This window comes from Hyla sarda, chromosome 1 (genome assembly GCF_029499605.1).
Source record: "Hyla sarda isolate aHylSar1 chromosome 1, aHylSar1.hap1, whole genome shotgun sequence".
In the NCBI taxonomy this organism is placed as follows: domain Eukaryota; kingdom Metazoa; phylum Chordata; class Amphibia; order Anura; family Hylidae; genus Hyla; species Hyla sarda.
Window position 1 is genome coordinate 455,718,870 of NC_079189.1, and position 22,192 is coordinate 455,741,061.

A 22,192-nucleotide genomic window follows, 5' to 3' on the forward strand; every position below is an offset into this window, starting at 1 on the left:
GGCGCAAAAAATTTGCCCTCATAGCGCCCTGAACACAGAAAAATTAAAAAAAGTTATAGGGCTCAGAAAATGACAATTTTAAACATATACATTTTCCTGCATGTATTAATGATTTTTTTCTGAAGTAATACAAAATCAAACCTATATAAGTAGGGTATCATTGTAACCATATGGACCTAGAGAATAAAGATAAGGTGTCATTTTTACCGAAAAATGTACTGCGTAGAAAAGGAAGCCCCCAAAATTTACAAAATGGCATTTTTTCTCCAACTTTGTCGCACAATGAATTTTTTTCCGTTTTGCCGTGGATTTTTCGGTAAAATGACTAATTTCACTGTAAAGTAGAATTGGTGGCGCATAAAATAAGCCATAATATAGATTTTTAGGTGCAAAATTGAAAGGGTTATGATTTTTAAAGGCAAGGAGGAAAAAACGAAAATGCAAAAACGTGAAATCGCTCAGTCCTTAAGGGGTTAAGGAATGTAACAAGAGATATAGTGAGCCTTAACACCTCACAGGTGTTTTGACAACTTTGCGTTGAAGTTGGATGTGAAAATGGAAAATTTGATTGGGCACCAAAATTTGAAGCCCAATATCTCCCGATTAACCCCATAAGGACCAAGCTAATTAAGCCTGTATGCCCCTCAAAGACCAGGCCTGTTTTTTCAAATCTGGGATTTATGACTTTATTTGAGAATAACTCTGGTAATGTTTTGCCAATGAAAACAATTCTGACATTGATTTTTTTTTGTCACAAGTTGTACTACATGAAAATAGTAAAAATTAATCGATATCATGTGTATTTTGACGTTAATAGGTTGCATATATTTATACATAATGTTTGTTTTTTTTATCAAAAATTATAATTTCATGTCTACTTTATTTTCTCAACTCTTTTTTTATTATTATTCACATTTTAGATGTATTAGAGGCCTAACAAATTTACTTGACATTTTGAAAATTTGAAAAGTACATCTTATTTTAATGTGCTAAGCAAGGATTGCAGCAACTGAGAAGTAGTAGAACGTGGGAACCCCCCCCCCCCCCCCAAATGACACCATTTTAAAAACTAGACCCCTCAAGGTATTCGCTAAGGGGTACAGTGAGTATTTTAATACCATAGTTTTTTGGCAGGAATTATTACAAAGTCAGTGTTAAAAAATCGAAACTAGCTTTTTTTCACAAATGCATCATTTGTGGGACATATTTTTTGTACATCACTTCTGATATTGAAAGAAATGCAGCCTTTATTTTATTTAGCTGCTTGTCCCATGTTCGGAAATTAGGCCATATATGGTTCCTTGGCCGCGTGGTAGGCCATATGTGGTTCCTTGGTCCTTGGTCGGCTAGCAGTATAACACGTCTGTCTGTGACTATTAAGGCTCCTGATGGATATATCCGCTATGTTGTGGGAATAAGCACCCGCTCATGGCGAATATATCCATCACTGCTGCGGCTGGGTAGCTCAGTGTGTCCGCTCATGACTGCCGGCGGGAAATCAGCTGCTATGAGTGGACAGACAAAGCTACCCAGCCGCAGCAGGGAGCTCATTAGCGTGACTGCTGCATAATGTGTAGGATCACATGGGGGACATCCGCAGCATATTACATGCTGCGGACGTCCGCCAGTGCGATCCTACACATTATGCATTTTTTTTTATTAGATTCATTTAATAAATGTATTTTTATTATTTTTATTTTATTTTTTTTTCACTTTTATTACATTTTTATTTATTTTTACACTTTTTTTTTTTTTTTTACACTTTTTAATGCTTTGGAATACTTAGTATTCCAAAGCATTGCAGTTATATGCTGCCTGCCAGTTTTCACTAGCAGGCAGCATATCAGGATGTGCCTCTGGCACGTCCTACAGGCAATACCCAGGGCAGACCTGGGGTCTTCGTAGGACCCCCGGCTGCCCAGGTATGCAGCAGCACCCCGCGATGCTCCGGGGTGCTGCAGGAGAGACAGAGGGAGCCCCCTCCCTCTGTCAGAACTCCTTACAGCGTACGGTCACTTCTGACCGTGGCTGTAAGGGTTAAACTGTCGGGAGTGAAGTGAACTTCACTCCCGGCAGTGCGGCAGGCCTCGGCCAGCCGCATATTACACACAGCACCCCGCGATCGCGATGCGGGGTGCTGCAGAGGAGACAGAGGGAGCCCCCTCCCTCTGTCATAACACTTCCGACCGCGGCTGTAAGGGTTAAAACTGCCGGGACTGAAGTTTACTTTGGTCCCAGCAGTGAAGCAGGGTCCTGGCTTTGTGATACAGCTGAGTCCCTGCTGCGATCTCGTGGGTGCACTGGGCAGCACCCACGAGAATAATGGACGAGTATAGACGTCCAGGTGCAGAACGGGTCCAGAACGGCTCCCAAACTGGACGTCTATACTCGTCCATGGTCGTTATCGGGTTAAGAAAACACCCCACAGGTAGACATTAAGTGCTTTGCTGGCACACTACAGGTCTCAGAATAGAAGGAGCGCCATTGGACTTTTGCAGAGAGAATTTTGCTAAAATTGAAGTTAAGGGCCATGGGCATACAGCAGAAACCCCCCACATGTTACACCATTTTCAAAACTGCACCCCTCCAGTAACGTAACAAGGGTTACAGTGAGTGCTTACACCACACAGGTTTTTTTGAACAGTGGGCCAAAAAAGTGAAAAATTTGATTTTTAACACTAAAATGATGGTGTTACGCCAAATTTTTCATTTTCACATGGTGTAATAGGAGAAAATGGACCCCCAAATTTGAAGCCCAATTTCTCCTGATTAAGAAAACACCCCATATGTTTAGTGCTCTGCTGGCGCACTTCAGGTCTCAGAACAGAAGGAGCACCATTGGACTTTTGGAGAGAGAATTTTGCTGAAATTGAAGTCGGAGGCCATGTGCATTTACAAACCTCCCATGGTGCCAGAACAGCAGAAACCCCCCACATGTGACACTATTTTGGAAACTACACCCCTCACAGAATTTAAACTGCACCCCTCACAGAATTTAGGAAACTACACCCCTTAAAGAATGTAATAAGGGGTGCAGTGAGCATTTACACCCCACTGGCATTTGACAGATCTGTGGAACAGTGGGCTGTGCAACTGAAACATTACATTTTTCATTTTCACGGACCACTGTTCAAAAAATCTGTCAGACACCTGTGGGGTGTACATGCTCACTGAACCCCTTATTACATTCCTTGAGGGGTGTAGTTTCCAAAATAGGGTCACGTGTGGGGTGGTGAGGAGAGGTCCACTGTTCTGCCACCATAGGGGCTTTGTAAACACATGTGACCTTCAATTCCAGACACATTCTCTCTCCAAAAGCCCAATGGAGCTCCTTCTCTTCTGAGCATTGTAGTGCGCCAACAGAGCACTGTACATCCACATATGGAGCATTTCCATACTCAGAAGAAATGGGGTTAAAAGTTTTGGGGGGATTTTTTCCTATTACCCCTTGTGAAAATGAAAAATTTGGGATAACACCAGCATTTTGGTGAAAAAAAAATCATTTTCACATGGGGGGCAAACATCCAGCTGTTGCAAAACAACAACTCCCAGCATTCCCTTTGGCTGTCCTTGCATGCTGGAGGTTGTAGTTATGCAACAGCTGGAGGCACACTGGTTGCAAAACACTGAGAGTTTGTTACTTAACTCAAAGTTTCGCAACCAGTGTGCCTCCAAAAGTACAACTCCCAGCATGTACGGACAGCCACAGGGCATGCTGGTAGTTGTAGTTTGCAACAACTGAAGGCACACTGGTTACAAAACACTGAGTTAGGTAACAAACTCTGTGTTTCGCAACCAGTGTGCCTTCAGCTGTTGCAAAAACTACAACTCTCAGCATGCAGTGACAGCATAAGGGCATGCTGAGACTTGTACTTATGCAACAGCTGGAGGCATAATACTACAACTTCCAGCATGCCCTTTGGCTGTCCATGCATACTGGTGTTGTAGTTATGCAACAGCTGGAGGCACACTGGTTGCAAAACACTGAGAGTTTGTTACTTAACTCAGTGTTTCCCAATCTGTGTGTCTCCAGCTGTTGCAAAACAACAACTCCCAGCATGCATGGTCTTTCAGTGGATGCTGGGAGTTATAGTTTTGCAACAGCTGGAGGCACACGGGTAGGGAAACACTGAGTTAGGAACAGACAATGTTTCCCAACCAGTGTGCCTCTAGTTGTTGCAAAACTTCAGCTCCCTGCTTGCCCAGACAGCAGAAGGGCATGTTGGGAGTTGTAGTTATGCAACAACAGGAGGAGAACAGTTTGGAGACCATTGTGTAGTAGTGTCCAAACTGTAGCCATCCAGATGTTGCAAAACTACAACTCCAAGCATGCTCAGACTGCCCAGGCATGCTTGGAGTTGTAGTTTGGCAACATCTGAAGGGCCAGATGTTGCTGAACTACAACTCCCAGCATTCCTGGGCAGTCTGGGCATGCTTGGAGTTGTAATTTTGCAACATCTGGAGCGCTACAGTTTTGACACCACTGTATAGTGGTCTCCAAACTGTAGCCCTCCAGATGTTGCAAAACTACAACTCCCAGCATACGCATACAGCCTTTGGCTGTCTGGGCATGCTGGGAGTTGTAGTTTGGCAACTCCTAGAAGGCAGCAGTGAAGATCACTTACCTCTAATCTTCACTGCTGCCTCCACCTCTGCCTCTGCCGCCTCCTTACTGCCGCCTATCCCGCCTATCCCGCCACGATCGCTGGTCCCACCGCCTCCTTGTGGACTCCGATACCCACCGCCAAGGGCAGGCAGAGCGGGGATTTAAACTTTAACTCTCCCGCCCCCCAACTACCATTTGTCAGTTAGTCCTAACCAACCAATGATAGGGGATAGAAGGAGGTGGCACCACTGTCACCTCACTACTGTCCTTCAGGATGATTGGGGATGTCTCTGACATCTCCAATCATTCCTATTTTCGAGGCTATCGGTTCACCAGAGGCCTGATCAGCCCGGAATCATCGCAAATCGCTGATCTGAATTGATTTGCAATTTGCGGCGATCGTCAACATGGGGGGGGTCTCAGGACCCATCAGGTGTGGTCACAGGATGCCTGCTGAATGATTTCAGTAGGCATCCCGGTCCGATCCCCGACCAGCTAGCAGCAGGGCCAAAATTCCCATGGACATACCCATACACCCTAAGTCCTTAAGGACTCTAAAATAGGGGCGTATGAGTTCGCCCTCAGTCCTTAAGGGGTTAAAGGAATGGGTGGATTACAGTACGAAGATAGATGATCAAACTCGGGCCCCGAGTTTTGAAAAATAAAATGGCTTAAAGGAGGTTTGATCACACATACACATATATACACTACTACTAAAAATAAAGGGAACACTAAGATAACACATCCTAGATCTGAATGAATGAACTGACAACTTTACATGCTGACAACAAAATCACACAAGAATTATCAATGGAAATCAAATTTATCAACCCATGGAGGTCTGGATATGGAATCACACTCAAAATCAAAATGGAAAACCACACTACAGGCTGATTCAACTTTGATGTAATGTCCTTAAAAAAAAAGTCAAAATGAAGCTTAGTAGTGTGTGTGGCCTCCCCGTGGGTCTCACAAGGGGTCTGAGGATCTCATCTCAGCACCTAATAGCAGTCAGGCTACCTCTGTAAAGCACATGGAGGGCTGTGCGGCCCCCCAAAGAAATGCCACCCCACACCATTACTGACCCACCGCTAAACCAGTCATGTTGGAGGATGTTGCAGGCAGCAGAACGTTCTCCACAGCGTCTCCAGACTCTGTCACATCTGTCACTTGTGCTCATTGTGAACCTGCTTTCATCTGTGAAGAGCACAGGGCGCCAGTGGCAAATTTGCCAATCTTGGTGTTCTCTGGCAAATGCCAAACGTCCTGCACGGTGTTGGGCTGTAAGCACAACCCCCACCTGTGGATGTCGGGCCCTCATAACACTCTCATGGAGTCTGTTTCTGACCGTTTGAGTTGACACATGAACAATTGTCGCCTGCTGGAGGTCATTTTGCAGGGCTCTGACAGTGGTCCCTCTGCTCTTCCTTGCACAAAGGCAGAGATAGCGGTCCTGCTGCTGGGTTGTTGCCCTCCGTCTCCTTCACGTCTCCTGATGTACTGGCCTGTCTCCTGGATGAGCTGCACTACCTGAGCCACTTGCGTGGGTTGTAGATCTCCGTCTCATGCTACTATTAGAGTGAGAGCACAGCCAGCATTCAAAAGTGATCAAAACATCAGCCAGGAAGCATAGGAACTGAGAAGTGGTCTGTGGTCACAACCTGCATAACCGCTCCTTTATTGGGGGTGTCTTGCTAATTGCTTATAATTTCCACTTGTTGTCTGTTCCATTTGCACAACAGCATGTGAAATTGATTGTCAATCAGTGTTGCTTCCTGAGTATACAGTGTGATTTCACAGAAGTGTGATTGACTTGGAGTTACACTGTGTTGTTTAAGTGTTCTCTTAATTTTTTTTGAGCAGGGCATGAATCGATAGTACAGAAATCTCTCTAGTGATTTTTTATACTTAAAGGGGTACTCCAGTGGGAAAAAAAATTCTAATCAACTGGTGCCAGAAAGTGGTGCTCCAAAGGAAGTCCTGTAGTTCTTTCCAGTCTCTCCGTTTCAGGAACTGTCCAGAGCAGTAGCAAATCACCATAGCAAACCTATCCTGCTCTGGACAGTTCCTGACACAAACAAAGGTGGCAGCAGAAAGCATTATAGTCAGGACTGGAAAGAACTATGCAGTTTGGAGCATAAAGCAGCTTATAAGTATGAGGGGTTGCTGATAAGTATTGAGCCTTACTTGAGCTTCCTAGCTCAATTTGTGGATAAGGCTAAATACTTATTCATTCATTCAGTATCTGTTTCCAGAGAATATGCTAATACTCAGAATGTCTTCATCCCTCCACCAAATCAGTTATGTGCTTCTGTGTATGATGAGGTCCTGCTGTATGGTATATTATTCACTGAAGTAAAAGTGAGAATAACACATTTTCTGTAGTTGTTACATACTCCATTTTGCATATTTACATTGTTGTGCTATTAGACAGATAAGTCAAGACTAGTGTTGTGTGCAGATGAATAATCGCTGTCTGCTTTCTCTGTTGATTAAGGGAGACCCGGGCGAGGATATACCTGCCATCATCCTAGGTCATGAGCTGTTCTCTAGCAGCGAGACACTTTAAGAGCCAGGGTCTGAAATGGATCACCTATTTTTGTCATTTATAAAGTGTAGGAGCCTATTTTTTTTTATCAACTGCTCTATTCAGTGGTTGGATGTCCATTTGCTGCATTTGGTTGGATGTCCATTTGGGTATCTCTAGAAACTATACTACTTTGCAGATGTGGAATATAGATGGAAGAATAGCCAAGAAAAGGGCCGGTAAACATGCAAAGAGGTAAAAACTTTCAGGTTCAGCCATACTTCTTGTATTCATTCTACTCTGCTTGGCAATAGATTCAGAATGTAAGAAAAGAATGTTTACTGTTGCTGATCACATTTCACTTTTACAGTAAATTTTGCTTTCCGAGCACATGGTGAAAGATGTTAAATTATCTGTCAGGTTTAGATTCATTTCAGATTAATCCACATCGAATATTTCTTGGTTGCTGTCACATCAAGTCCTGGGTATTTATGTGGAGACGGATGTGTGTTATACTCCTCCTGAAATCAATGCAGCCATAGGGAATACTTCATCAGATATTCTAACGCTGATAAATAGAAAGTAACAAAAGCATGTAAGAATTTAAAAAAAAAAAGTCATAAGATATCTTTGTAACATTGATAAGGAAGCATTATATATGACAGGACACTCTTTGCCGTGTACTCTACTATTTTGCCCCATAGCATTTCATATTGATGTTGAAGCTGAACTGGGCTTCTTCTGCCACTCTACCCATTTGCATTTTATTGTAATGAATACTTTAATAAATCTAGTAGTAAAATCTCCACCTATGAAAATTTGTATTTAGCTGCTTGTTTAGCTCTCAGTGGGAAACTGCCAAATAACCTGTTAGAACATATTGTAAGCAAATGCCTGTTGGGCACCTTCACACACACACTTTTTGTTACGCCGAGCGCTCCGGGTTCCCGCTCCTCCCCGGAGCGCTCGCTTCACCTCCTCCGCTGCAGCGCCCCGGTCACGTCCTCTGACCCGGGGCGCTGCGATCCTGCTGCTAGCCGGGATGCGATTCGCGATGCGGGTAGCGCCCGCTCGCGATGCGCACCCCGGCTCTCCTACCTGACTCGCTCCCCGTCTGTTCTGTCCCGGCGCGCGCGGCCCCGCTCCCTAGGGCGCGCGCGCGCCGGGTCTCTGCGATTTAAAGGGCCACTGCGCCGCTGATTGGCGCAGTGGTTCCAATTAGAGTTATCACCTGTGCACTCCCTATATTACCTCACTTCCCTTGCACTCCCTTGCCGGATCTTGTTGCCTTAGTGCCAGTGAAAGCGTTCCTTGTGTGTCCCTTGCCAGTGTTTCCAGACCTTCTGCCGTTGCCCCTGACTACGATCCTTGCTGCCTGCCCCGACCTTCTGCTACGTCCGACCTTGCTTCTGCCTACTCCCTTGTACCGCGCCTATCTTCAGCAGCCAGAGAGGTGAGCCGTTGCTAGTGGATACGACCTGGTCACTACCGCCGCAGCAAGACCATCCCGCTTTGCGGCGGGCTCTGGTGAAAACCAGTAGTGGCTTAGAACCGGTCCACTAGCACGGTCCACGCCAATCCCTCTCTGGCACAGAGGGTCCACTACCTGCCAGCCGGCATCGTGACAGTAGATCCGGCCATGGATCCCGCTGAAGTTCCTCTGCCAGTTGTCGCTGACCTCACCACGGTGGTCGCCCAGCAGTCACAACAGATTGCGCAACAAGGCCAACAGCTGTCTCAACTGACCGTTATGCTACAACAGTTGCTACCACAACTTCAGCAGTCATCTCCTCCGCCAGCTCCTGCACCTCCTCCGCAGCGAGTGGCCGCTCCTGGGATACGCTTATCCTTGCCGGATAAGTTTGATGGGGACTCTAAGTTTTGCCGTGGCTTCCTTTCCCAATGTTCCCTGCATCTGGAGATGATGTCGGACCTGTTTCCCACTGAAAGGTCTAAGGTGGCTTTCGTAGTCAGTCTTCTGTCCGGAAAAGCCCTGTCATGGGCCACACCGCTCTGGGACCGCAATGACCCCGTCACTGCCTCAGTACACTCCTTCTTCTCGGAAATCCGAAGTGTCTTTGAGGAACCTGCCCGAGCCTCTTCTGCTGAGACTGCCCTGTTGAACCTGGTCCAGGGTAATTCTTCCGTTGGCGAGTATGCCGTACAATTCCGTACACTTGCTTCTGAATTGTCCTGGAATAATGAGGCCCTCTGCGCGACCTTCAAAAAAGGCCTATCCAGCAACATTAAAGATGTTCTGGCCGCACGAGAAATTCCTGCTAATCTACATGAACTTATTCACCTAGCCACTCGCATTGACATGCGTTTTTCTGAAAGGCGTCAGGAACTCCGCCAAGATATGGACTCTGTTCGCACGAGGCGTTTCGTCTCCTCGGCTCCTCTCTCCTCTGGTCCACTGCAATCTGTTCCTGTGCCTCCCGCCGTGGAGGCTATGCAGGTCGACCGGTCTCGCCTGACACCTCAAGAGAGGACACGACGCCGTATGGAGAACCTCTGCCTGTACTGTGCTAGTACCGAACACTTCCTGAGGGATTGTCCTATCCGTCCTCCCCGCCTGGAAAGACGTACGCTGACTCCGCACAAAGGTGAGACAGTCCTTGATGTCTACTCTGCTTCTCCACGTCTTACTGTGCCTGTGCGGATGTCTGCTTCTGCCTTCTCCTTCGCTACAGTGGCCTTCTTGGACTCTGGTTCTGCAGGAAATTTTATTTTGGCCTCTCTCGTCAACAGGTTCAACATCCCAGTGACCAGTCTCGCCAGACCCCTCTACATCAATTGTGTAAATAATGAAAGATTGGACTGTACCATACGTTTCCGCACGGAGCCCCTTCTTATGAGCATCGGATCTCATCATGAGAGGATTGAACTTTTGGTCCTCCCCAATTGCACCTCGGAGATTCTCCTTGGACTTCCCTGGCTTCAACTTCATTCCCCAACCCTGGATTGGTCCACTGGGGAGATCAAGAGTTGGGGGTCCTCTTGTTCCAAGAACTGTCTAAAACCGGTTCCCAGTAACCCTTGCCGTAACTCTGTGGTTCCTCCAGTAACCGGTCTCCCCAAGGCCTATATGGACTTCGCGGATGTTTTCTGCAAAAAACAAGCTGAGACTCTACCTCCTCACAGGCCTTATGATTGCCCTATCGACCTCCTCCCGGGTACTACTCCACCCCGGGGCAGAATTTATCCTCTCTCTGCCCCAGAGACTCTTGCCATGTCCGAATACGTCCAGGAGAATCTAAAAAGGGGCTTTATCCGTAAATCCTCCTCTCCTGCCGGAGCCGGATTTTTCTTTGTCTCCAAAAAAGATGGCTCCCTACGTCCCTGCATTGACTACCGCGGTCTTAATAAAATCACGGTTAAGAACCGCTACCCCTTACCCCTCATCTCTGAACTCTTTGATCGCCTCCAAGGTGCCCACATCTTCACTAAATTGGACTTAAGAGGCGCCTATAACCTCATCCGCATCAGAGAGGGGGACGAGTGGAAAACGGCATTTAACACCAGAGATGGACACTTTGAGTATCTGGTCATGCCCTTTGGACTGTGCAATGCCCCTGCCGTCTTCCAAGACTTTGTCAATGAAATTTTTCGTGATCTATTATACTCCTGTGTTGTGGTATATCTGGACGATATCCTAATTTTTTCTGCCAATCTAGAGGAACACCGCCGGCATGTCCGTATGGTTCTTCAGAGACTTCGTGACAACCAACTCTATGCCAAAATTGAGAAATGTCTGTTTGAATGCCAATCTCTTCCTTTTCTAGGATATTTGGTCTCTGGCCAGGGACTACAGATGGATCCAGACAAACTCTCTGCCGTCTTAAATTGGCCACGCCCCTCCGGACTCCGTGCTATCCAACGCTTTTTGGGGTTCGCCAATTATTACAGGCAATTTATTCCACATTTTTCTACCATTGTGGCTCCTATCGTGGCTTTAACCAAGAAAAATGCTGATCCCAAGTCCTGGCCTCCTCAAGCAGAAGACTCTTTTAAACAACTCAAGTCTGCCTTTTCTTCGGCTCCCGTGCTCTCCAGACCTGACCCTTCCAAACCCTTCCTATTGGAGGTTGATGCCTCCTCAGTAGGAGCTGGAGCTGTTCTTCTACAAAAAAATCCTTCCGGGCATGCTGTCACTTGTGGTTTTTTCTCTAGGACCTTCTCTCCAGCGGAGAGGAACTACTCCATCGGGGATCGAGAACTTCTAGCCATTAAATTAGCACTTGAGGAATGGAGGCATCTGCTGGAGGGATCAAGATTTCCTGTTATTATCTACACCGACCACAAGAACCTCTCCTACCTCCAGTCGGCCCAACGGCTGAATCCTCGCCAGGCCCGGTGGTCTCTGTTCTTTGCCCGATTTAATTTTGAGATTCACTTTCGTCCTGCCGATAAGAACATTAGAGCCGATGCTCTCTCTCGTTCCTCGGATGCCTCAGAAGTTGATCTCCCTCCGCAACACATCATTCCACCTGACTGCCTGATCTCCACTTCTCCTGCCTCCATCAGACAGACTCCTCCAGGAAAGACCTTTGTTTCTCCACGCCAACGCCTCGGAATCCTCAAATGGGGTCACTCCTCCCATCTCGCAGGTCATGCGGGCATCAAGAAATCTGTGCAACTCATCTCCCGCTTCTATTGGTGGCCAACTCTGGAGACGGATGTTGGGGACTTTGTGCGAGCCTGCACTATCTGTGCCCGGGATAAGACTCCTCGCCAGAAGCCCGCTGGTTTTCTTCATCCTCTGCCTGTCCCCGAACAGCCTTGGTCTCTGATTGGTATGGATTTTATTACTGATTTACCCCCTTCCCGTGGCAACACCGTTATTTGGGTGGTCGTTGATCGATTCTCCAAAATGGCACATTTCATTCCTCTTCCTGGTCTTCCTTCTGCGCCTCAGTTGGCTAAACAATTTTTTGTACACATTTTTCGTCTTCACGGGTTGCCTACGCAGATTGTCTCGGATAGAGGGGTCCAATTCGTGTCTAAATTCTGGAGAGCTCTCTGTAAACAACTCAAGATTAAATTAAATTTTTCCTCTGCATATCATCCCCAGTCCAATGGACAAGTAGAAAGAATTAACCAGATCCTGGGTGATTATTTGCGACATTTTGTTTCCTCCCGCCAGGATGACTGGGCAGATCTCCTTCCATGGGCCGAATTCTCGTATAACTTCAGGGTCTCTGAATCTTCCTCCAAATCCCCATTTTTCGTGGTGTACGGCCGTCACCCTCTTCCCCCCCTCCCTACCCCCTTGCCCTCTGGTCTGCCCGCTGTGGATGAAATTTCTCGTGACCTTTCCATTATATGGAGAGAGACCCAAAATTCTCTCTTACAGGCTTCTTCACGCATGAAGAGGTTCGCGGATAAGAAAAGAAGAGCTCCCCCCGTTTTTTCTCCTGGAGACAAGGTATGGCTCTCCGCTAAATATGTCCGCTTCCGTGTCCCTAGCTACAAGTTGGGACCACGCTATCTTGGTCCTTTCAAAATTCTGTGTCAAATTAATCCTGTCTCTTATAAACTTCTTCTTCCTCCTTCTCTTCGTATCCCTAATGCCTTTCACGTCTCTCTTCTCAAACCACTCATCCTCAACCGTTTTTCTCCCAAATCTGTTCCTCCCACTCCTGTTTCCGGCTCCTCGGACGTCTTCTCGGTCAAGGAGATTTTGGCTGCCAAAAAGGTCAGAGGAAAAAATTTTTTTTTAGTAGATTGGGAGGGTTGTGGTCCTGAAGAGAGATCCTGGGAACCTGAGGACAACATCCTTGACAAAAGTCTGCTCCTCAGGTTCTCAGGCTCCAAGAAGAGGGGGAGACCCAAGGGGGGGGGTACTGTTACGCCGAGCGCTCCGGGTTCCCGCTCCTCCCCGGAGCGCTCGCTTCACCTCCTCCGCTGCAGCGCCCCGGTCACGTCCTCTGACCCGGGGCGCTGCGATCCTGCTGCTAGCCGGGATGCGATTCGCGATGCGGGTAGCGCCCGCTCGCGATGCGCACCCCGGCTCTCCTACCTGACTCGCTCCCCGTCTGTTCTGTCCCGGCGCGCGCGGCCCCGCTCCCTAGGGCGCGCGCGCGCCGGGTCTCTGCGATTTAAAGGGCCACTGCGCCGCTGATTGGCGCAGTGGTTCCAATTAGAGTTATCACCTGTGCACTCCCTATATTACCTCACTTCCCTTGCACTCCCTTGCCGGATCTTGTTGCCTTAGTGCCAGTGAAAGCGTTCCTTGTGTGTCCCTTGCCAGTGTTTCCAGACCTTCTGCCGTTGCCCCTGACTACGATCCTTGCTGCCTGCCCCGACCTTCTGCTACGTCCGACCTTGCTTCTGCCTACTCCCTTGTACCGCGCCTATCTTCAGCAGCCAGAGAGGTGAGCCGTTGCTAGTGGATACGACCTGGTCACTACCGCCGCAGCAAGACCATCCCGCTTTGCGGCGGGCTCTGGTGAAAACCAGTAGTGGCTTAGAACCGGTCCACTAGCACGGTCCACGCCAATCCCTCTCTGGCACAGAGGGTCCACTACCTGCCAGCCGGCATCGTGACACTTTTTTTGTGACTTTTAGGAAAACTGTAAGGCTGGGTTAACACTACGGAATTTCTGCCAGCAATTCCGCTTTGAAATTGGAGGCTTTGAAATTTGAAATTTCGCTTACTAAAATGTACTGTATAGTGAATGGGTTTTCCGTTCACAAATTCACACTGATTTTGTGAAGCAGAATTTGTGAAACGGAAAATCCGCTTGAAAATTTCCACCTGAAGAATGGCGTTTCTCATTCTTCAGGCAAAAATACTTGCGGAACACATTGCAGTCTATTGAAGACCGCAGTGTCTGTGCAGTCATAGCGCCGATTAACTACATTTCTGTAAATGCAACCACCCATAACAGACATCAAAAGAAGTTGAAATAGGCTGATATTTATTAAAGGAACAGTAAACTGAAAGAACTTAAAGCCTTTCTGTCATTTATAAACATTTTTGACATGTCATGAACACATGTTAAAGGGGTATTCCAGGCAAAACCCTTTTTTATATATATCAACTGGCTCCGGAAAGTTAAACAGATTTTTAAATTACTTCTATTAAAAAATCTTAATCCTTCCAATAGTTATTAGCTTCTGAAATTTTCTGTCTAACTGCTCAATGATGATGTCACGTCCCGGCATGATGGGAGAATATCCCCATAGGAACTGCACAGCTCCCGGGACGTGAGTCATCAGAGAGCAGTTAGACAGAAAATAACAACTCAACTTCAGAAGCTAATAACTATTGGAAGGATTAAGATTTTTTAATAGAAGTAATTTGCAAATCTGTTTAACTTTCCGGAGCCAGTTGATATATAAAAAAAAGTTTTGGCCTAGAATACCCCTTTAAGTTTAAATCGCTCAGGGCCTCAATGCTGAGACCCGCTCTGATCTTAAGAAATAGAAAATTGATGCATACGTAGTGCAGTTCACTTTCCGGCTTGGCACGTAATCCGACTGAATAGCCCTATATGGAACGTTTTACTCGGCTTTATCTAGAAATCGAAGGAAAACTTAGCACAGAGACCGACCGATCTGAACTTTTAATATGTCTGGGTGACATGTCAAAAGTTTTTATAAAATATCTTAGTGCTTTAAAGGAAATCTAAATAGAGAAAGAAAGTTCATCTGCGCTGGATCAATTTCTTTATTCCATTTAATGGAAATCTGTCACCAGTGTCACCTGCTTTAACCCCAACAGGTAGTGCAGGTGACACTGATGATAAAAGTACTTACCTTGTCCCGTTCCGTGCAGGGGATCTTCTCTTTTAGCTTCAGCTCCGGGCCCGGCTTGGGGCACGGGCAGAGCTTAGTGACGTCATCACTGCTGTTCTCTAGCAGCGGGACCCAGTCTGTTCTCAGTCTGTAGAATTTTCACCATATTTCCGAAAACAAACTGGTAAAAATCCTACAGAGAACACAAGGGTTAATTTCTGGCACAGTATTTTAATTCTGTAACATAAAGAAGGTAAGATTTAATTATTTATGTTTTTGGCTCATATTGTTCTATTCCTTCCTGACCAACTCTCTCTTCTCAACCTTTTTTCTCGTACAGTTGTAACTGTCAGTAAAAAGAATATGAAAACCATAGCCATATGTAACCATAATATACATTCCAGACATGTGGGATAAAAAGAGCAATGGAAATCATGCGTTTACACATTTATTTTGTTTACTATTGTACACCTTCTCATAACCCAATGTTTAATATTAAAGTATGTCTTAGGTTAAGTTTTATCATATAAATTCATAAGACAAATTAAAGTGTATAATATAATACTACAACTAAACCTGTGACTATTCATGATTTCCATATATTTAAGCATAATAATTGTTATTATTTAACAGAATTGGAGCAGTTCTAGGTCTTGAAGTATATTAATGATCATCCTTCATGACATTTTAACTTATTTATGGTTCATTATTTTTGTGCTTTTCGTGTCAAGCTGATATAACAGATGCAGGTATTGGAAATTGATTTAATATATCACTTAAAAGCAATGGAAAAGAGGCTAAGTGAAAGTAATGCTGGAAGAATGACTATCTTATCTTAGATCATGGAAGCAGATAGATATTTATAACCCACTTGACTGGATATAAAAGACTATTTATATGGCGCTGTCAACAAGTAAACAATCTCTATGGAATTTTAGATACATGTGCTCTTGGTTCAATAAGGTTCCCAGGGGTCATTTAAGGAAAATGGGGCATCTTTATCATCAAAGTTGGAAATGGATTCTTTCCTAGTTTCCATTTATTGGATGGACATGAAAATTGCATATAGATGTCCTTTTACATTAGTTTCCAGGTTCATCCACTGTGCATTACTTCTTGACATCTGACAGAAAAGGTCATGGAGGAGATTGACTATAGACAAATAAGTGGCAGAAGGTAGGACAAGAGAAGTCTACTTGTATCACCTTTGACCCCATTAATAAGGGTCTACATGGCCTTCAGAGCACATTTACTACTTCAATGTATCATTTTTATACTTCTTCAATAAAAGCAATGGCAATCTAGATTGATTTTACACATAGACCTTTACAGCTAATGCTATAGAAGATATATAAGATATTTGCAGAAAGGCAATTTGTTCGTTAACATAAATTTTATTGAAGTTTCTTTTTTTTTTTTCAAGGGGATTTTGTAGCTCGTTGACCTTATACTTGATGTACAAATAAATAATATGGTGCAAGCTTCTATATAGACTGTATTTTTGTTACAAACAAAGACTAAAAGCAATAATGAATTAAAGTATGCAAAGCATTCCATTTTTGTCCAAAAAAAACAACAACACAGGAAAATTTTTCTCTAAAAAGCTAAATCAAATGAAGAAATGAGAACTGCTTATCATCCGTAAAGTTGTATATCAGTAAAGTGTTCTATTGCAGTAAAAAGGGTCTTCTCAAAATAAAAAATAAATCCATTTAACAAAAAAAAATTAAAATATTCCTCAAAAAGAGGAACACACAGTAAACTATTGGGAGGGAAGATTATCATATAAAGCATTGAATATTCTACAGCAATTTTCATATGATCATCAGTCACCAATAAGAGTTTAACCTCAAAGGAACTCCAGGAGGACACCACAATAGTAACCATAAATGGAAAGAAGCAACTCCCAAGAGGAGAGAACCAGCACTCCAGGTTCCAGTCAGGATATACTACAGTAAAAAAATAGTAAAAAAAAAATATAGTAAAGCTTTATTTTCATTTTTTTAAAATCATTACAAAACGACGGAGAAAAAAGAATATAATAGCATGGAAACACCAACGCGTTTCAGGAGGATACTGCCTTGATAAAGGGTCCTTCTGAAACGCATTGGTGTTTCCATGCTCTTTAATTCTTTTTCTCCCCCTTTTTGTAATGATTTTAAGGTGAAAAGAAAACTTAAATGTTTTACTATATCCTGACTGGAATCTGGAGTGCTGGTTCCCTCCCCTTGGGAGTTACTTCCTTCAGTATATACCATGATTGTGGCTATCACACTCCATGCACCTGGCGAGCCTGGGACTATTGGAATTGTCGTGGAAAGGGTGAGGCTCATCTCCTCTTTTGCTTGCATATAAATGGAAAGTGCTCAGAGACCCTTTTAGGGCATACATTATTTGTGGTCATGACAAAAAAACGTAATAAACCAACTATCAACGTATGGATTAAAGTGGCTTTATTAGTGCCCTAGCCACTGTAGGGTAAATATGTCTCAATGGGGAATACCCTGTGGAAAGGTTAGTAAATCAAAATAATTAAAAGATTTAAAAAGGGGTTGGTAGAGTGGTGCATACTAAAATGACGTTGCTAGTAAAAGAGGTCCTGCAAAATGGGGGTAGTTGCCACTCCCACAAATATAGGTGTGATAAATCTGCCTTACAACTTGTGGTCATGGCAACAAAGTGTAACAAGTGAACTTACCCTATGTATTGAGCAAAGTGGCTTGATTTGTGCCCTAGCCACCATAGGGTAAATATGGCTGAAAAGGGCAAAAATCTAACAGATAGGATAATAAACCCCTTAACAACAAAGGCCTTAAATGTACATCATTGTGCCTTGGTACTTTGCGAACCGTGATGTACATTTACGCTCCGTGATGACCGCAAGCACCAGACCAGTGCTCGCGTCATGCACGGCAGGTCCCGGCTGCTATCAGCAGCTAAGGACCTGCCGATAATGGCGGACATCAGTGATCGCACTGAAGTCCGCCATAAACCCCTCAGAGGCTGTGATCAATACATATCACGGCATTTACGGCACAACTTAAAATGGATGATAGAATTGCCCACAGCGCTGCCATGTGGATCCGATCATCCAGGATGGTGGCCGGAGGTCCCCTCACTTGCCTCCAGCTGTCGCCATGGGTCTTCTGCTCTGGTCTGAGATCGAGCAGACCAGAGCAGAAGATTGCTGATAATACTGATCAATGCTATGCCCTATGCATAGCACTGAACAGTATTAGCAATCAACTGATTGCAGTAAAAAGTCCCCTATTGGGACATAAAAAGTGTGAAAAAAAAGTAAAGAAAATAAATAACAAAAAAGTAAAAAAAAATTGAAAACTCCCCTCCCCAATAAAAATGTTATTCCTCCCTTTTTCCCATTTGGTCCCCAAAAAGCATAATTTTTTTTTATTAAACATGTTTGCTATTGCCACGTGCGTAAATATCCAAACTATTAAAATATCATAGTAATTGCGTAAGCTTAAATAAAAAATCCAAAATTGTTGCTTTTTTGTAACATTTTATCAAACAAAAAATTTATAAAAAGTGATTAAAAAGTAAAATATAAGCAAAAGCGGTACCAATAAAACTACAGATCATGGCGCAAAAAATATGAGCCCTCATACCACCCTGTATACAGAAAAGTTAGAACGTTATAGGTGGTCAAATTAGGGCAATTTTAAACATACTCATTTTGTTAAAATAGTTTGAGATTTTCTTTAAAGCAGTACAATAATAGAAAAGCATATTACATGGGTATCATTTTAATCGTATTGACCCACAAAATAAAGAAAACATGTTATTATTACAATAAACTGGACAGCGTGAAAACAAAACCTTCCAAAATGTCACCACATAAATAATGTTTTTTTGGTTGTGCTGTATGATTTATGGTAAAATGAATGATGTTAATACAAAGTAAAATTGATGATGCATATGGGTCTGTATATCTATATATATAAAACTCAACGTGTGTGTGGGTGTGTGTGTATGTATGTATGTGTGTGTATGTTCCAGCATCACGTCCAAACGACTAAAGATATTAACATGAAACTTGTCACACATGTTACTTATATGTCAACAACAAACATAGGATAGGTGATTTAACCCTTACTCACCCACATTTGCCAGGGGCGGGGTTTATGTTTAAAGTCCCATACAAGTCAATGGGAAATATATGTTACTGCATAATTTCCAAACGGCTGGAGATATTTTGATAATACTTGGTCACATGTTACTTATATATCCACTTAAAATATAGGCTAGTTAATTTAACTCTTAACTACCCCCATTTGTGAGGGTCAGGGTTTTTGTTTAAAGTCTCATGCAAATCAATGGGAAATGTATGTTCTCACATAACTTCCGTACGGCTGGAGATATTTCAATAACTGGTACACATATTATGGGTCGGGATAGGAGGTCGACATAGGAGGTCGGCATAGGAGGTCGGCATAGGAGGACGGGATAGGAGGTCGTGATAGGAGGTCGTTGATAGGAGGATGGGATAGGAGGACGGGATAGGAGGACGGGATAGGAGGTCAGGATAGGAGGACAGCATAGGAGGATGGGATAGCAGGACGGGAAAGGAGGACGGGGAAGGAGGACGGGAAAGAAGGACGGGAAAGGATGACAGGATAGGAGGACGGGAAAGGAGGATGGGAAAGGAGGACGGGATAGGAGGACGGGATACATGGACGGGATAGGAGGACGGGATAGGAGGACGGGATAGGAGGACGGGAAAGGAGGACGGGAAAGAAGGTTGAGATAGGAGGACAGGAAAGGAGGTCGAGATATGAGGACGGGAAAGGAGGACGGGATAGGAGGACGTGATAGGAGGTCGGGATAGGAGGACAGGATAGGAGGACAGGATAGGAGGTCAGGATAGGAGGTCGGGATATGATGACGGGATAGGAGGTCGAGATTTGACAACAAAATATGAGGATGGGATATGAAGTCAAAATCTTCCTTCTTTGTTTATTTTCCTCCCCAACAAGGATTAGGAAGGAAAAAACGGGCAATGCCGGGTACTCAGCTAGTGAAAATATAAAAGAGTTAGGAGTTTTAGAAGATGAGGAGAAAAAAAATTGGCCTAGTCCTTAATCCCTTAAGGACCAGGCCCATTTTGGCCTTAGGTACCAGAGCGTTTTTTGCACATCTGACCACTGTCACTTTAAGCATTAATAACTCTGGGATGCTTTTACCTTTCATTCTGATTCCGAGATTGTTTTTTCGAGACATATTCTACTTTATGTTAGTGGTAATATTTAATCGATACTTGCATCATTTCTTGGTGAAAAATTCCAAAATTTTATGAAAATGGGGAATTTATGCTACCTCATGTGGGGAAACTGCTACCTAATGTGGAAAAACTGCTACCTAATGTGAGGGAACTGCTACCTAATGTGGGGAAACTGCTACCTAATGTGGGGAAACTGCTACCTACTGTGGAAAAACTGCTACCTAATATGGGGGAACTGCTACCTAATGTGAATGTGAAAAAGACAAAAAACAACAAGGTGTGCTCCTAGTGTGGACGGTATAGCAGAGTGGCTTCAATGTGCACAAAAATTGAAGGCTTACCAAATCGTGTTGTGCTAAGAGCACAACACCTCAGCCGGCATATAGACTCGCAGGAAGAAATGGAGGTCAGCAGCCATGGTTGCTGGATGGGCAATGAAAAGTGATGGATAAAATCCAGGAAAACAGGAATTACCATACGGCGCTTTTACTCCTTGGACAGATGCAGGCAACAGTCCATATGGCAGGTTAATTCTTTATTGTGCAACTTCAAGTTTCGAGCTCGTGCTGAGCTCAGCACAAGCTCGAAACTTGAAGTTGCACGATAAAAAATTAACCTGCCATATGGACTGTTGCCTGCATCTGTCCAAGGAGTAAAAGCGCCGTATGGTAATTTCTGCTACCTAATGTGGGGGAACTGCTACCTAATGTGGGGAAACTGCTACCTAATGTGGGGGAACTGCAACCTAATGTGGGGAAACTGTTACCTAATGTGGGGAACTGCTACCTAACGTGGGGAAACTGCTACTTAATGTGGAGAAACTATGCTAATGTGGGGAAACTGCTACCTAATGTGGGGACACTGCTAGTGGGCAGAAACTGATACATAATGTGGGGAAACTATGCTCATTTGGGCAAACTGCTACCTAATGTGGGGAAACTATGCTAATATGGGGGAAACTATGCAAATGTAGGGTAAATATGCTAATTTTGGGAAACTATGCTAATATGGGGAAACTATGCTAATGTGGGGAAACTGCTACCTAATGTGGGGAAACTATGCTAATGTGAGGAAGCTATGCTTATGTGGCGAAACTGCTACCGAATGTGGGGAAACTGCTACCTAATGAGAGGAAACTGTGCTAATGTTGGGAAACTGCTACCTAATGTGGGGAAACTGTGGCAATATGGGAAAACTATGCTAATGTGAGGAAACTATGTCAATTTGGGGAAACTACTACCTAATGTGGGAAAACTGCTACCTAATGTGGGGCTATGCTAATGTGGAAAACTGTTACCTAATGTGGGGAAACTATGCTAATGTGGGGAAACTACTACCTAATATGGGGAAACTGTTACCCAATGTGGGGAAACTGTGTTAATGTCGGGAAACTGCTAACTAATGTGGGAAAACTGCTATTTAATGTGGGGGAACTGCTACCTAATGTGGGAAAACTGCTACATAATGTGGGGAAACTGCTACCTAATGTGGGGAAACTATGCTAATGTGGGGAAACTGCTACCTAATGTGATGAAACTGCTTCCTAATGTGGTTAAACTATGCTAATGTTAGGAAACTATACTTATGTGGGGAAACTGCTACCAAATGTAGGGAAACTGCTACCTTATTTGGGGGAACTATGCTGCCTATCTAATGTTGGGGAACTATGCCCCCTATCTAATGTGGGGGAACTATGCTGCCTTTCTATTGTGGGGGAACTATGCTGCCTATTTAATGTGGAGGAACTGCTGCTTACCTAATGCTGCAGATTAATGTGAGTTGCATTGCTGTGGAGCTCTTAAATATGCAGTGCAATTTAATGAAATTTTTTTCTGTTGGGGGGAGCAGGATTTCACTCTTGGACCCAGGCAGCTTAATGTCTTTGGCAAGCCCTGACGCAGCACGCCAGAAGACGTTGGCCCGCCACTCAGTTCGGCACAGAGAATGAATGGAGAGCCTCGACCTTGGGGGAAGCTGCTGAATTTGGCAGGCTCAGTGAGGACCTGAAAGGGCTGGCTCAGCAAAAAGGTATTTGACCCTCTTGGTGAATAGGTGGGGTAGAGGTGTTGGCCACACT